This window comes from Papio anubis, chromosome 4 (genome assembly GCF_008728515.1).
Source record: "Papio anubis isolate 15944 chromosome 4, Panubis1.0, whole genome shotgun sequence".
NCBI classification, from domain to species: domain Eukaryota; kingdom Metazoa; phylum Chordata; class Mammalia; order Primates; family Cercopithecidae; genus Papio; species Papio anubis.
Window position 1 is genome coordinate 138808785 of NC_044979.1, and position 15942 is coordinate 138824726.

The 15942-nt window shown below is 47.8% G+C and overlaps 1 pseudogene; it reads left to right on the forward strand.

The window, feature by feature from the left end:
• Positions 1 to 428: 428 nt before the first annotated feature.
• LOC116274712 lies at positions 429 to 527 on the forward strand (annotated as a pseudogene).
• The last annotated feature ends 15415 nt before the right edge of the window (positions 528 to 15942 follow it).

Consider the following 15942-nt stretch of genomic DNA (forward strand, 5'->3'; position numbering starts at 1 on the left):
AGCTGGGATTACAAGCGCGCACCACGCCCAGCTAATTTTGCATTTTTACTAGAGACCGGGTTTCGCCATGTTGGCCAGGCTGGTCTCGAACTCCTGACCTCAAGTGATCCACCCACCTCGACCTCCCAAAGTGCTGGGATTGCAGGCGTGAGCCACAGTGACTGGCCAGTTTGAGTGCTTTCTATCAATCCACCTTTGTCTACTGACTCTTCCTCACCTTCATATTGTTACTGAGTCCATCTAGTGAGTTTTAAACTGTTGTTACTGTATTTTTGTTTTGAAATTTCCATTTGAGGGTAGGTGCTGTGGCTCATGCCTGTAATCTCGGCACTCTGGGAGGCTGAGGTGGTCGAATCACTTCAATTCAGGAGTTTGCAACCAGCCTCAGTGACATGGCAAGACCCTGTCTCTACAAAAAATCAAAAATTGTGCTCGCTTCGGCAGCACATATACTAAAATTGGAATGATACAGAGATTACTATGTCCCCTGCGCAAGGATGACATGCAAATTCATGTTCCATATTCTTGCTGTAGTCCGCTACTCCTTACCTAGCTTTGCTTCCCTTCCCCGTATCCTGCCATAACGTCATAAGGCCCGTGACGTCATAGCCTTCCCATGTCTGTCTCCCGTTGCACCACTGAGGTTGGCGACTGGAGAACAATCTGGTCATCCGCACTCAGGTGTGGCACCTTGCCACCTACTGCTGTAGGCCTCATGCAACAATAAATAAATAAAAATACAAAAATTAGCCAGGCATGGTGGTACACACCTTTAGTCCCAGCTACTAGGGAGGCTGGAGGTGGGAGGATCACTTGAATCCGGGAGGCAGAGGCTGCAGTGAGCTGAGATCATGTCACTCCACACCAGCCTGGGCAACAGAGTGAGACTCTGTCTTTAAAAAAAAAGAGACCAGCTACCATCCTGGCTAACGGTGAAACCCTGTCTCTACTAAAATACAACAAAAACTAGCGAGTGGTGGGGCGAGGCGCCTGTAGTCCCAGCTACTCGGGAGGCTGAGGCAGGAAAATGGCAAACCTCAGGGCTGGAGCTTACAGTGAGCTGAGATCCAGCCACTGCACCAGCCTGAGTGACAGAAGCTGAACTCCGATCTCAAAAAGGGAGGCCAGGTCATGGTGGCTAATGCCTGTAATCTCAGCTACTCGGGAGGCTGAGGCAGGAGAATCACTTGAACCTGGGAGGCAGAGGTTGCAGTGAGCCGAGATCTTGCCATGGCACTCTAGCTTGGGCAACTCCAAGAGTGAAACTCCATCTCAAAACCTCAAAACAAAACAAAATAAAGAAACAAGGCCAGGTGCCGCGGCTCATGCCTGTAATCCCAGCACTTTGGGAGGCTGAGGTGGGTGGATCACCTGAGGTCAGGAGTTCAAGACCAGCCTGCGCAATATGGTGAAACCCTGTCTCTACTAAAAATACAAAAATTAGCCTGGTGTAGTGGCTCACGCCTGTAATCCCAGCTACTCAGGAGACCAAGGCACTAGAATCGCTTCAGGAAGGCGGAGGTTGCAGTGAGCTAAGATTGCGCCATTGTACTCCAGCCTGGGTGACAGAGCGAGACTCCGTCTCAAAAAAAAAAAAACAAAAAAAGCAAAAAAAAAAAAAACTAATAAAAGAATAGTAAGGCGGTACCAAACAACTCTTCCCATATAAATCCAACAAGTTGGATGAAATGACCAATTCCTTGAAAACTACAAAGTACCAAAAACACTCAATATGGAACATCATTTTTAAAATCTTGTAACAATTTTAAAAATGGAATTCATCAGTTTTATTTTATTTCATTTTCATTTTGAGACTACGTCTCACTTTGTCACCCACACTGGAGTGCAGTGGCACAATCACGGCTCTCCGCAGCCTTGACTTCCTGGGCTCAGGTGATCCTCCCACCCCAGCCTCTTGAGTAGCTGAGACTACAAGCACCCGCCACCACACTCAGCTAATTTTTAAATTTTTTGTAGAGATGGGGTTTTGCCAAGATGCCCAGGCTGGTCTCCAACTCCTGGGGTCAAGCAATCCACTTGCCTTGCCTCCCAAAGTGTTAAGATTACAGGTGTGAGCCACCATGCCCAGATGAATTCCCTTTTTTTTTTTTTTGAGATGGTGACTCACTTCATCACCCAGGCTGGAGTGCAGTGGCGCGATCTTGGCTCACTGTAACCTCTGCCTTCCAGGTTCAAGCGATTCTCCCACCTCAGTCTTCTGAGTAGCTGGGTTTACAGGAGCCCACCACCACGCCTGGCTAATTTTTTGCATTTTTAGTAGAGACGGGGTTTCACCATGTTAACTAGGCTGGTCTCAAACTCCTGACCTCAGGTGATCCACCCACCTCAGCCTCCCTAAGTGTTAGGATTATAGGCATGAACCACTGCACCTGGCCTTGAATTCATAGTTTTAATAAAACAATTTCTTGTCTTCGTGGTCACATACAACTAGTTTGGTGATTGCCTGGAAGGACCCACGTGACTGCAGATCAAGTTCTACTCTAGGTGAAGATTTATTACAGTGGAGGACACAATACAAGAACAGCAGGAAAAAGGGTATTAATAGATGAAGGCTGGAGAGGTCAAATGCACACTTTTTTATCCTCTCTCTGCAGGGATGCACAGACACATCTTTTCCCGGAGCAAACTGCAAGGATTTGTGTGAGATGTCCTTGCCCAGGAAATCCCACTTGAGTTCTGGTGTCAAAATTTGTGTGGTTAGACCAGGCACAGTGGCTCACCCCTGTAATCCCAGCACTTTGGGAGGCTGAGGTGGGAGGATTGCTTGAGTCCAGGAGTTTTAGACTAGCCTAGGCAACATGGTGAGACTTCGTCTTTATTTAAAAAAAAAAAAAAAAAAAAAATTAGGCCGGACGTGGTAGCTCACGCCTGTAATCCCAGCACTTTGGGAGGCCAAGGCAGGCAGATCACCTGAGGTCAGGAGTTCCAGACCAGCCTAGCCAACATGGTGAAACCCTGTCTCTACTAAAAATACAAAAACATTAGCCAGGCATGGTGGCAGGCGCCTGTAATCCCAGCTACTCAGGAGGCTGAGACAGGAGAATCGCATGAACCTGGGAGGCAGAGGTTGCAGTGAGCCAAGGTCGCACCACTGTGCTCCAGCCTAGGCGACAACAGCAAGACTCTATCTGGAAAAAAATGAAATAAAATAAAAAATTTGTGGGCCGGGCGTGATGGCTCATGCCTGTAATCCTAGCACTTTGGGAGACTGAGGAGGGCAGATCACTTGAGGTCCCAAGGTCGAGAGCAGCCTGGCCAATGTGGTGAAACCCCGTTTCTACTAAAAATATAAAAAACTTAGCCGGGTGTGGTGGCACACGTCTGCAAACCCAGCTACTCAGGAGACTGAGGCAGGAGGATCGCTTGTACCCAGGAGGCGGAGGTTGCAGTGAGCTGAGATTGCACCATTGCACTCCAGCCTGGGTGACATTCCTGCCATGTGACCAATCACAGCCCTAAACCGCAGGTTGGGCATCATGAATCTTTTTTTCTTTTTTTTTTTCAGAAATGGGATCTCACTATGTCACCCAGGCTAGAGTGCAGTGGCATGATCACAGCTTACTGTAGCTTCTTCTTCTTCTTCTTTTTTTTTTTTTGAGACAGAGTCTCACTGGGTGACAAGAGTGAAACTCCATCCCAAAAGAAAAAAAAAGAATATCACCCTGAGTGGGCATGGTGGCTCACACCTCTAATCTCAACATTGTGGGAGGCCGATGAGAAAGGATTGCTTGAGCCCAGGAGGTTGAGACCAGCCTGGATGACATAGCAAGACCCTGTCTCTACAAAAAATTTTAAAAATTAGCTGGGTGTGGTGGTGCACCTGTAGTCCCAGCTACTTGGGAGGCTGAGATGGGAGGATCACATGAGTCCAGGAGTTCCAGGGTGCAGTGAGCTATGATTGCAACACTGTCCTCCAGCCTGGGGGAACACAGCGAGATCCTGTCTCAAAAACAAACAAGAAACAAAAAACAGACAAAACCTCAGTTCTGCCATTACCTCTTCAAAACTTTTTCTTAACTTGCAGTCTAGAGTTGAAGACCCCTCCGCTAAGCTCTGGTGAGAGGCTAACTGAATAAGAACACTTTGACCATCATATTATAATAATTGCTTTATTTATTTATTTATTAATTTACTGATTTTTAAGACAGGGTCTTGCTCTGTCCCCCAGGCTGGAGCGCAGCAGCACAATCATGGTTCACTGCAACCTCAACTTCCCAGGCTCAAGAAATTCTCCCACCTCAGCCTCCTCAGTAACTGGGACTGCAAGCATGCACAACCACATCAGGCTAATTTTATGGTTTTTTTTTTTTTTTGAAATGGAGTCTCGCTCTGTCACCCAGGCTGGAGTGCAGTGGCGCCATCTCGGCTCACTGCAAGCTCCGCCTCCGGAGCCCACGCCATTCTCCTGCCTCAGCCTCCCGAGTAGCTGGACCACAGGCGCCCGCCACTGCGCCCCGCTAATTTTTTGTATCTTTTAGTGGAGACGGGGTTTCACCGTGTAAGCCAGGATGGTCTTGATCTCCTGACCTTGTGATCCGCCCGCCTCAGCCTCCCAAAGTGCTAGAATTACAGGCGTGAGCCACTGCGCCCGGCCTAATTTTATGTATTTTTTATAAAGACATAAAGGCTTTTTTTATAAAGGGCATCGGTCAGGCACGGTATCTTAAGCCTGTAATCCCAGCACTATGGGAGGCCAAGGCGGGTAGATCACCTGAGGTCAGGAGTTCCAGGCCAGCCTGGACAACATGGTGAAACGCCATTTCTACTAAAAGTATAAAAATTAGCTGTACGTGGTGCCATGTGCCTGTAATCCCAGCTACTTGGGAGGCTGATGCAGGAGAATCGCTTGAACCCGGCAGGAAGAGGTTGCAGTGAGCCGAGATCGCGCCATTGCACTCCAGCCTGGGTGACAAGAGCGAAATTCCATCTCAAAATAATAATAAAAATAAATAAATAAATGAATAATAAAATAAAATAAAGAGGGGCGTCTCGTCATGTTGCCCAGACTGGTCTCGTAGTCATGTTGCCCAGACTGGTCTCGTATTCCTGGGCTCAAGCAATCCACCCACCTCACCCTCCCAAAGCGCTGGGATTACAGGCGTGAGAGCCACTGTGCCCGACCACAGCTGGGCTACATATCCGTATTAAACTTTTCTTTTCTTTTCTTTTCTTTTTTTTGTTTTGTTTTTTTTTGTTTGTTTGTTTGTTTTTGTTTTTTTTTTTGAGACGGAGTCTCGCTCTGTGGCCCAGGCTGGAGTGCAGTGGCCGGATCTCAGCTCACTGCAAGCTCCGCCTCCTGGGTTTACGCCATTCTCGTGCCTCAGCCTCCCGAGTAGCTGGGACCACAGGCGCCCGCCACCTCGCCCGGCTAGCTTTTTGTATTTTTTAGGAGAGACGGAGTTTCACTGGGTTAGCCAGGATGGTCTTAATCTCCTGACCTTGTGATCCGCCCATCGGCCTCCCAAAGTGCTGGGATTACAGGCTTGAGCCACGCACCCGGCCTTTTTTTTTGGATAGAATTTCCTCTTGTTGCCGGGCTGGAGTGCAATGGCATGATCTCAATCTCACAACCTCCGCCTACCGTTTTCAAGTGATTCCTGCCTCAGCCTCTGAGTAGCTGGGACCTACAGGCCGTGCACCCAGCGCCTGGCTAATTTTGTATTTTAGTGAGACGGGGTTTCCTGCGTTGGTCCAGACTGGTTTTGAACTCCTGACCTCAGGTGATCACCCAGCTTGGCCTCCCAAAGTACTGGGATTACAGGCTGAGCCACTGCAGCCAGCTCTGTAAACTTTTTCATCAGGGTCCAGCTGGACCCTGGCTCCTGCCATCCTATGAGGCTGCAGTGTACGGCTAATAAAGATTCTCCCGGGCGGGCGGTGGCTCAAGCCTGTAATCCCAGCACTTTGGGAGGCGAGGCAGGCGGATCCAGAGATCAGGAAGTCAAGACCATCTGGCTAACACGGTGAAACCCGTCTCTACTAAAAATACAAAAAAGTAGCGGGTAGGGTGGTGATACATAGTCCCAGCTACTCGGGAGGCTGAGGTGGGAGAATGGCGTGAACCCAGGAGGCGGAGCTTGCAGTGAGCTGAGATCCCGACCCACTGCACTCCAGCCAGGCTGACAGAGTAAGACTCTGTCTCAAAAACACAATCCCCTACCCCCAGATCTTCCCTGCAGGTTGGCAGAGCTGGATGTTCTGAAACTAGGGCAAGTGGGACAACGGTGCCTGGCCAGAGAAGGGAGGAAGACAATGTGAGGGCTGGTAGGTCTGAGTCTAGCTGCCCATTTGAACACAGGAAGCTGAAGGGGTGGCCTCTGCCCCCTTCTCAGCCCTCCTCCCAAACACCAAATGGGTTTCTGAGAATAGTAAAAGGCTAGCAGATCCATCTTCAGGGCCTCTGTGGTCAGAAATGTGCAAATACCTTTTTCTTTCTTTCTTTCTTTCTCTTTCTTTCTTTCTTTCTTTCTTTCTTTCTTTCTTTCTTTCTTTCTTTCTTTCTTTCTTTCTCTCTCTCTCTCTTTCTTTCTCTCTTTCTTTCTCTCTTTCTTTCTGTCTTTCTTTTTTTCTTTCTTTCCTTCCTTCCTTCCTTCTTTCCTTCTTTCCCTCCCTCCCTTCCTCCCTCCCTCCCTCCTTCTTTCTCTTTGTCTTTCTTTTTCTCTCCCTCCCTCCCTTCTTTCCTTCCTTTCTTTTCTTTCTCCCTTCCCTTCCTTCTTTCCTTTCTTCCTTTCTTTCTTTTCTTTCTCCCTTCCCTTCCCTTTCTTTCTTTCTTTCTTTCTTTCTTTCTTTTCCTTCCTTCCTTCCTTCCTTCATTCCTTCCACTGGTGCACTTTCTGCTTACTGTAACCTCTGCCTCCTGGGTTCAAGTGATTCTCCTGCCTCAGCCTCCCAAATAGCTGGGATTACAGGGGCCTGCCATGTTGCCTGGCTAATTTTTATATTTTTAGTAGACATGGGTTTTTTCCTTGTTGGCTAGGCTGGTCTCCAACTTCTGACTTAACTGATCCACCCACTTAGGCCTCCCAAAGTGCTGGGATTACGGGTGTGAGCCACTGCGCCTGGACCAAAGACCTTTTTCTTCACGCCTTTTGGGAGTTAGTAAAACAGCATTATCTGAAAAGCTGTTTCTGCATCCCACACTTAGAGTGCATGGCGGAATGCACAAGGCTTGCCTGGGAATCACATTCAGCAAGTTCTGGGATAGAAAAACTGAACCTAAGGGAAAATTGTGTTGTGTACTCACCAGTACTTTGTAGAGTGTTTCAGTACCATTATAACAAGAGGCCAGGCGTGATGGCTTATGCCTGTAATCCCAGCACTTCGGGAAGCCGAGGCAGGAGGATTGTTTGAGGCCAAGAGTTCAAGACCAGCCTGGGAAACATGAAGAGACCCCATCTCTACAAAAAATACAAAAATTATCCAGGCATGGTGGTGCATGCCTGTGGTCCCGGCTACTCTGGAGGCTGAGACGGGAGGATCCCTTGAGCCCAGAAGGTCAAGGCTGCAGTGAGCTATGATTGTACCACCGCACTTCAAACTGGTCAACAGTACAAGACCTTGTCTCAAAAATAAAAAAAAAGAAAGACATGAGCTAGCTGACTTTTTTTGTTTGTTTGTTTGTTTGTTTTGAGACAGAGTTTTGCTCTTGTTGCCCAGGCTACAGTGCAATGGCACAATCTTGGCTCACTGCAACCTCCACTTCCTGGGTTCAAGCAATTCTTCTGCCTCAGCCTCCCGATAGCTGGGACTACAGGTGCGCACCATCACGCCAGCTAATTTTTGTATTTTTAGTAGAGACAGGGTTTCACCATGTTGTCCAGGCTGGTCTCAAACTCCTGACCTCAGGTGACCTGCCTGCCTCAGCCTCCCAAAGTACTGGGATTACAGGGGTGAGCCACTGTGCCCGGCCCCATCTCCCCTTCTTATAAGAACACCAGTCAGATTGGATTGCGGCCCACCCCAATGACCTCATTCTAACTTAACTTCTTTACAGACCCCATCTCCAAATATAGTCACATTCTAAGGTCCTGGAGGTTAGGACTTCAACATATAAATTTGGGAGACGCAATTCAGTTCATGACACAGATACATCTCCGGCAATTCAACACCTAACAAAAGCGTGATTTCTTCACGTTTTCCACCGCTTTCATCTTCTCAGTCGTTAAGTCAATAAAAGCCTCCGAGTTTTAAAAATATCTTAGCAATTTTGACATTTAGGAAGGTTCATAGCTCTCAGATTTGCCCAGCTTGACGTGATCTTATTTTTCAGAGGAAGCAGCCTCTATTCAGCTCCTAGTCACAGCCAGCCTTCTGGAACATTCTTTCGAGCATTTGAAGGCTTCCAAGAGGTGGGAGGGGGTGTCTTTTATACTGGAACACTTTGAGTAATCTAGCTCATGCAGGCATTCCTCTTCATGAAGGACTTAGCTACCTGACTTTTGACCAGAAACAGATTATTTTACCTCAAAATTACTTTTTAAAAAAGAAGTTGACCTACCACATATCAAAAAGAGATAATCGTGAATAGAAAAATTACTGCAGACAATTTATAGAGTCAAGAGACCTAGAAAGGCTTCCATTCCCGCTACTACACCTTGAGAAAATTACCCAACCTCTTTGATCATGTTTTGCCAATTAAAAAATGGGCAACTCATCCAGACGCCATGGCTCACGCCTATAATCCCAGCACTTTGGGAGGCTGAGGCAGGAGGAGCACCTGAGGTCAGGTTCAAGACCAGCCTGACCAACATGGAGAAACCCCATCTCTACAAAAAATACAAAATTGGCCAGGCGTGGTGGCGCATGCGTATAATCCTAGTTACTCGGGAGGCTGAGGTAGGAGAATTGCTTGAACCCAGGAGGCAGAGGTTGCAGTGAGCCGAGATGACCCCACTGCACTCCAGCCTGGGTGACAGAGTGAGACTCCGTCTCAGGAAAAAAAAAAAAAAGTGAACAACTGAAGATCTTCAATTACTGGCCAGGTGTGGTGGCTCACACCTGTAATCCCAGCACTTTGGGAGGTGGAAGTGGGAGGATCTCTTGATGTCAGGAGTTTGAGACCACCCTGGGCAACATAGTGAGACCCTGTCTCTACTAAAACTACAAAAATTAGCTAGGCATGTAACATGCCTGTAATCCCAGCTACTTGGGAGGCTGAGAATCACTTGAATCCAGGAGCCAAGATCACACCACTGCACTCCAGCCTGGTAGACAGAATAAGACTCTGCCTCAAAAACAAACCAAAACATAGCAAAAAAAAAAAAAACAATGCAAAGTTGGCCAAATGTGGTGGCTCACGCCTATAATCCCAGCACTTTGGGAGACTGAGGCAGGCGCATCACCTAAGGTCAGGAATTTGAGACCAGCCTGACCAACATGGAGAAACCCTACCTCCACAAAAAATACAAAATTGACTGGGTGTAGTGGCGCATGCCTATAATCCTAGCTATTGGGGAGGCTGAGGCAGGAGAATTGCTTGAACCCAGGAGACGGAGGTTGCAGTGAGCCGAGATTGTGCTACTGCACTCCAGCCTGGGCGACAGAGTGAGACTTCATCTCAAAAAAAAAAAGTGAGCAACTGAATTAACGATCTTCAATTACTGGCCAGGTGTGGTGGCTCATGCCTCTAATCCCAGCACTTTGGGAGGCCAAGGTGGGCAGATTGCTTGAGCCCAGAAGTTTGACACTAGCCTGGGCAACATAGTGAGACCTCCTGTCTACAAAAAAATCAAGGAAATTAGCTGGGTGTGGTGGCACGTGCCTGTACTTACTTGGGAGGTTCCACTTACTGGGGAGGCTGAGGCGGGAGGATCACTTGAGCCCAGGAGGTGGAGGCTGCAGTGAGCCATGCTCGCAGCACTGCACTCCGGCCTAGGTGACCTCAAAAACAAATCAGTGTGGAATTGTGGAATTGTGGAATTGGCCAGGTGTGGTGGCTCATGCCTGTGATCCCAGTACTTTGTGAGGTCAAGGCACAAGGATTGCTTGAGACCAGCCTAGGCAACAGAGTGAGATTCCATCTCTATTTTTAAAATTTATTTATTTATTTATTTTTTCTGCAACAGGGTCTCGCTCTGTCACCTAGGCTGGAATGCAGTGACGCAGTCTCAGCTCACTGCAACCTCCACTTGCCAGGCTCAAGCAATCCTCCCACCTTAACCTCCCAAGTAGCTGGGACTACAGGCACATGCCACCATGCCCAGCTAATTTTTAAAATTTTTGTAGAAATGTGGGTTTCGCCATGTTGCCCAGGCTGGTCTCGAACTACTGAGTTCAAGCTACTCAAGTGATCCTCCCGCCTTGGCCTCCCAAAGTGCTGGGATTACAGGCATGAGCCACTGTGCCCAGCCTAAAATTTTTAAATAATGATAAAAAAAAAAGTCTTCAATCTTTTCCTTCTATAAAATTCTAAGACTTTAATATAAAACAAACAAGCATCTTTCATCACACTGGTATCCTCGTAATTTACCCTACAAATGAAGATTATTCCATTAAAGGTTGAACTTAAGCCTAGTTGCCCCACCATATCCATCTGAAGCAATCCTTAAGAATGCAGAATTGGCCAAATATGGTGACTCACGCCTGTAATTCCAACACTTTGGGAGGCAGAGGCAGACAGATCACCTGCAGTCAGAAGTTCAAGACCTGCCTGGCCAACATAGTGAAACCCCATCTCTACTAATACAAAAATTAGCTGGGCGTGGTGGCGGGCACCTGTAGTCCCAGCTACTTGGGAGTCTGAGGCAGGAGAATTGCTTGAATTCAGGAGGTGGAGGCTGCAGTGAGCCGAGATCGTGCCACTGTACTCCAGCCTGGGTGACAGAAGGAAACTCCATCTCAAAAAAAAAAAGAAAGAAAGAAAGAAAAAGAAAAAAAGACTCTTAACTTGTCCTTGAATTTCCTTCCATATTTGATGGAGTTCTGGACTCTTCTAAAGGTCTCTTTTTTCCCATATTTATTACTTCTTAGATTTAATAAATATGTGTTAAACCCCCCATGATATAAGAGAAAACCTCATGCAAGTCAAAATACAAGACCATGTGCTAAATGGCATTATGGGAGTATAAAGTACTAAGAGAGTTTTGGAAAGGAGAGGATTACAAACTTCAGAATAATTTATAACTGTGTACATTAAAAATCTTCTTTTAAAACTTTTATTTTAGGCTCAGAGGTACATGTGCAGTTTTATTATTTAGCCAAACTCGTGTCACGGGGGTTTGTTGTACAGATGATTTCATCATCCAGGTACTAAGCCCAGTACCCAAGAGTTATTTATTTTTTTCTTCTCCTCTCCTTCCTTTTTTTTTTTTTTCCACTCTGTTGCCCAATTTGCAGTGCAGTGGTGAGATCGTAGCTCACCGCAGTCTCAAACTCCTGGACTCAAGCGATCCTCTTGCCTCTGTCACCCAAGTAGCCGGGAATATGGGCAATACCACCATGTCTGGCTCATTTTTGTATCTTTTGTGGAGATGGGGTTTCACCATGCCTCCCAGACTGGTGAAAATCATATGTCTGCAGAACTTATCTTTGGTATAAATGCTCTGATGTTTAATAAACTTTTAGTGCCCTTGGAAAGCTTCCCCAGCTCATTTCTTTACTATGAATTCGCTGATAGCCAATAAGAGGTGAGCTTGGTGGTCAGGCGCAGTGGCTCATGCCTGTAATCCCAGCACTTTAAGAGGCCGAGGCAGGCGGATCACATGAGGCTAGGAGTTCAAGACTAGCCTGGGCCGGGCGCGGTGGCTCAAGCCTGTAATCCCAGCACTTTGGGAGGCCGAGACGGGCGGATCACGAGGTCAGGAGTTCGAGACCATCCTGGCTAACATGGTGAAACCCCGTCTCTGCTAAAAAATACAAAAAACTAGCCGGGCGAGGTGGTGGGCGCCTGTAGTCCCAGCTACTCGGGAGGCTGAGGCAGGAGAATGGCGTAAAAACCCAGGAGGCGGAGCTTGCAATGAGCTGAGATCCGGCCACTGCACTCCAGCCTGGGCGACACAGCGAGACTCCGTCTCAAAAAAAAACAAAACAAACAAAAAAAAAGACTAGCCTGGACAACATGGTGAAACCCTGTCTCTACTAAAAATACAAAACTTAGTTGGGTGTGGTGGTGCGTGCCTGTAGTCTCAGCTACCTGGGTGGCTGAGGCAGGAGAATCGTTTGAACCTGGAAGGTGGAGGTTACAGTGAGCTGAATTGCACCACACAGCACCCAGCCCTGAGTGACAAGTGAGACTTCATCTCAAAAAGAGGTAGCTTAGTTGAAACTTCTTCCATCGTCTTCACATTCCCTAAGGCTTTTTTTTGCACGGGAGCGAGGTCTAGCTCTGTCGCCCAGGCTGAAGTCTGTGGCCAGATCTCAGCTCACTGCAGCTCCGCCTCGGAGTTCACATCATTCTCCTGGCTCATCCTCCGAGAAGCTGGGACTTCTGAAACCTCCCTCACCCGGCTTAGTTGTATTTTTAGTAAGAACGAGGGTTCACCGTGCTGAGATGGTCTCCATCTCCTGACCTTGTGATCCGCCCGTCTCGGCCTCCCAAAGTGCTGGGATTACAGGCTTGAGCCACCGCGCCCGGCCTCCCTAAGGCTTTTTTCCAACATGAAGTGTCAAATGATGAATGAGGCTCAGTCACCACTAAAAACTTCCCCACATTGTTGCACTTATAAGGTTTTTTCTCCAGTAGGAATTTTCTGATGAGGAGAAAGGATTGAACGTCCTCCAAGCAATTTCCTGTATGCTCTGCACAAAGAGAGTTTCTCTCTCGTGTGAATTATTTGGTGCTAAAAAGTTGATTGTTTTGGTTTGGTTTTACTGAGACGGTCTGGCTCTGTCATCCAAGCTGGAGTGCAGTGGCACAACCATAGCTCATTACATCCTCAATCTCCTGGGCTGAAGTGATCCTCCCGCTTCAGCCTCCTGAGTAGGTGGAACTACAGGCAAATGCCACCACACTCGGCTATTTTATTGTTTGTTGAGATGCAGTCTCGCTCTTGTTGCTCAGGCTGGAGTGCAGTGGCGCGATCTCAGCTCACTGCAACCTTCGCCTCCTGGGTTCAAGCTTCTCCTGCCTCAGTCTCCTGAGTAGCTGGAATTACAGGTGTGCGCCACCACACCCAGCTAATTTTTGTGTTTTTAGTCGAGATGGGGTTTCACCATGTTGGCCAGGCTGGTCTCGAACTCCTGACCTCAGGTGATCCGCCTGCCTCGGGCTTCCAAATTGCTGGGATTACAGGCATGAGCCACCGTGCCTGGCCTTTTTTATTTTTTTTGAGATGGAGTCTCGCCCTGTCGCCCAGTCGCCCAGCCTAGAGTGCAATGGTGCGATCTTGGCTCGCTGCAACCTCTGCCTCCTGGGTTCAAGCGATTTTCCTGCCTCAGTCTCCCAAGTGGCTGGGATTACAGGCGCCCGACACCATGCTCAGCTAATTTTTGAATTTTTAGTAGAGATGGAGTTTCACCATGTTGGCTGGTCTTGAACTCCTGACCTCGTGCGTGATCTGCCTGCCTCAGCCTCCCAAAGCGCTGGGATTACAGGCGTGAGCCACTGTGCCCCGCCTTTTTTTTTCCGCCGTAGAGACAGAATCTCACTATGTTGCCCAGGCTGGTCTTGAGTTCCTGAGTTGAATTGATCCTCCCACCTCAGCCTCCCAAAGGTAGAGACGGGGTTTCACCATGTTGGCCAGGCTGGTCTTTAACTCCTGGCCTCAAGTGATCTGCCTGCCTCGGCCTCCCAAAGTGTTGGGATTATAGGCATGAACCACTGTGCCTGGCTTTGTTTTGTTTTAAGGGAACAGGTCTTGCTCTTTTGCCCAGGCTGGCCTTGAAATCCTAGGCTCAAGCTATCTTCCTTCCTCAGCCTCTGGAGCAACTGGGACTACAGGCACACACCAATGCACTCAGCTTTGAGTAAGTTTTACACTTTTTTTACACTTTGTTTTTTGAGACGGATTCTCACTCTGTCACCCCAGGATGGAGTGCAGGGGTATGATCTCGGCTCACTGCAACTACCGCCTCCCAGGTTCAAGTGTTTCTTCTACCTCAGCCTCCAGAGTAGCTGGGACTACAGGTGCCCACCACCATGCCCATATAATTTTTGTATATTTATTTATTTATTTATTTATTTAGAGAGTCTCACTCTGTTGCCTAGGCTGGAGTGCAGTGGGATAATCTCGGCTCACTACAACCTCTGCCTCCCGGGTTCAAGCAAATCTCCTGCCTCAGCCTCCAGAGTAGCTGGGATTATAGGTGTGTGCCACCACGCCCAGCTAATTTTTGTATTTTTAGTAGAGACAAGGTTTCACCATGTTGGCCAGGCTGGTTTTAAACTCCTGACCTCAGGTAAGCCACCCACCTCAGCCTCCCAAAGTGTTGGGATTACAGGCATGAGCCACCATGCTCAGCCAACTTCTCCTTCTTCTTGAGAAAGGGTCTTGCTCGGTCACCCAGACTGAGTGCAATGATGCAATCATAGCTCACTGCAGCCTGAAACTCCTGGGCTCATGCAATCCTCGAATGTCAGCCTTTCAAGTAGCTGGGACGACAGGCACACGCCACCATGCCTGGCTGGTTCTTTAATATTTTGTAGAGACAGTCTCACTATGTTGCCCAGGCTGCAGATCTGTTTCTTGGTGATAACTAGTCCAGGTTTCCTTTGTGATCACCTTGAAACAACTGACTAATATGGGGTGTCTTAGATACTTACAAGCTTGGAGCTAGGATATGGAGGAAAAAGGGGAGCAGACCAGTGAAAGTTCTAGAATAGCTATAGAGGAGGGACTTGGGGGTAGTAGTGTACTTGAAAGGGGTTGAAGCTGGATCTACACCCTAAGCATTCAGATTTCAGTAAGACCATAATCTAATTACTTGTGGTGGTTTTGGGAAGGAAAAGCTAATGAGGATTAGAGGGAACTAAATCCTCCTAAACCGTTTCTACTGCAGCCACAGCTCTACATCATTGCAATGATAAATTAAATTCTGGGCCAGGCACAGTGGCTCACACCTGGAATCCCAGCATTTTAGGAGGCCAAGGAGGGAAGATTGCTTGAACTTGAACTTAGGAGGTGGAATCTGCAGTGGGCTGTGATCGGGCCACTGCCCTCCAGCCTGGGCGACAGAGCAAGACCCTGTCTCGAAAAAAAAAAAAGAAAGAGGTCTGTCGCAGTGGCTCACACCTGTAATCCCAACACTTTGGGAAGCCGAGGTGGGTGGATCATGAGGTCAAGAGTTTGAGACCAGCCTGACCAACATGGTGAAACCCCATCTTTACTAAAAATATAAAAATTAGCCGGGCGTGGTGGCGTGCACCTGTAATCAGAGCTACTCAGGAGGCTGAGGCAGGAGAATCGCTTGAACCCGGGAGGCAGAAGTTGCAGTGAGATGAGATCCTGCCACTGCACTCCAGCCTGGGTGACAGAGCGAGACTCCATTTCAAAAAAAAACAAAAAACAGAAAACAACAACACAAACAACAACAACAACAAAACTGTGCATAAAGCCATTAAGTATGCCGGTGACACCATCAAAAATAACAATTGTAATTGTTAACTTTTAGAACATGAGGTAGCGGTTAGAGTAGGAATGCTGTCCTTAGCTGACCTGAGTCAACTCTAGACTCATTTTTCTACCAATAATTTGCACATATTGGATAAATATTTGCTAAATGAACAGGTGAATGAATGAATACATCTGGACTCCCTTGTGTAGTTTAGCAAAAGGGGAGCATGCTGGCTGGGCACAGTGGTTCTTGCCTGTAATCCCAGCACTTTGGGAGGCTGAGGCGGGAGGATCACTTGAGGTCAGGAGTTTGAGACCAGCCTGGCCAATATGGTGAAACCCTGTCTCTACTCAAAATACAAAAATTAACCAGGCGTGGTGGTGCACACCTGTAACCTCAGCTACTTGGGAGGCTGAGGCAGGAAGATTGCTT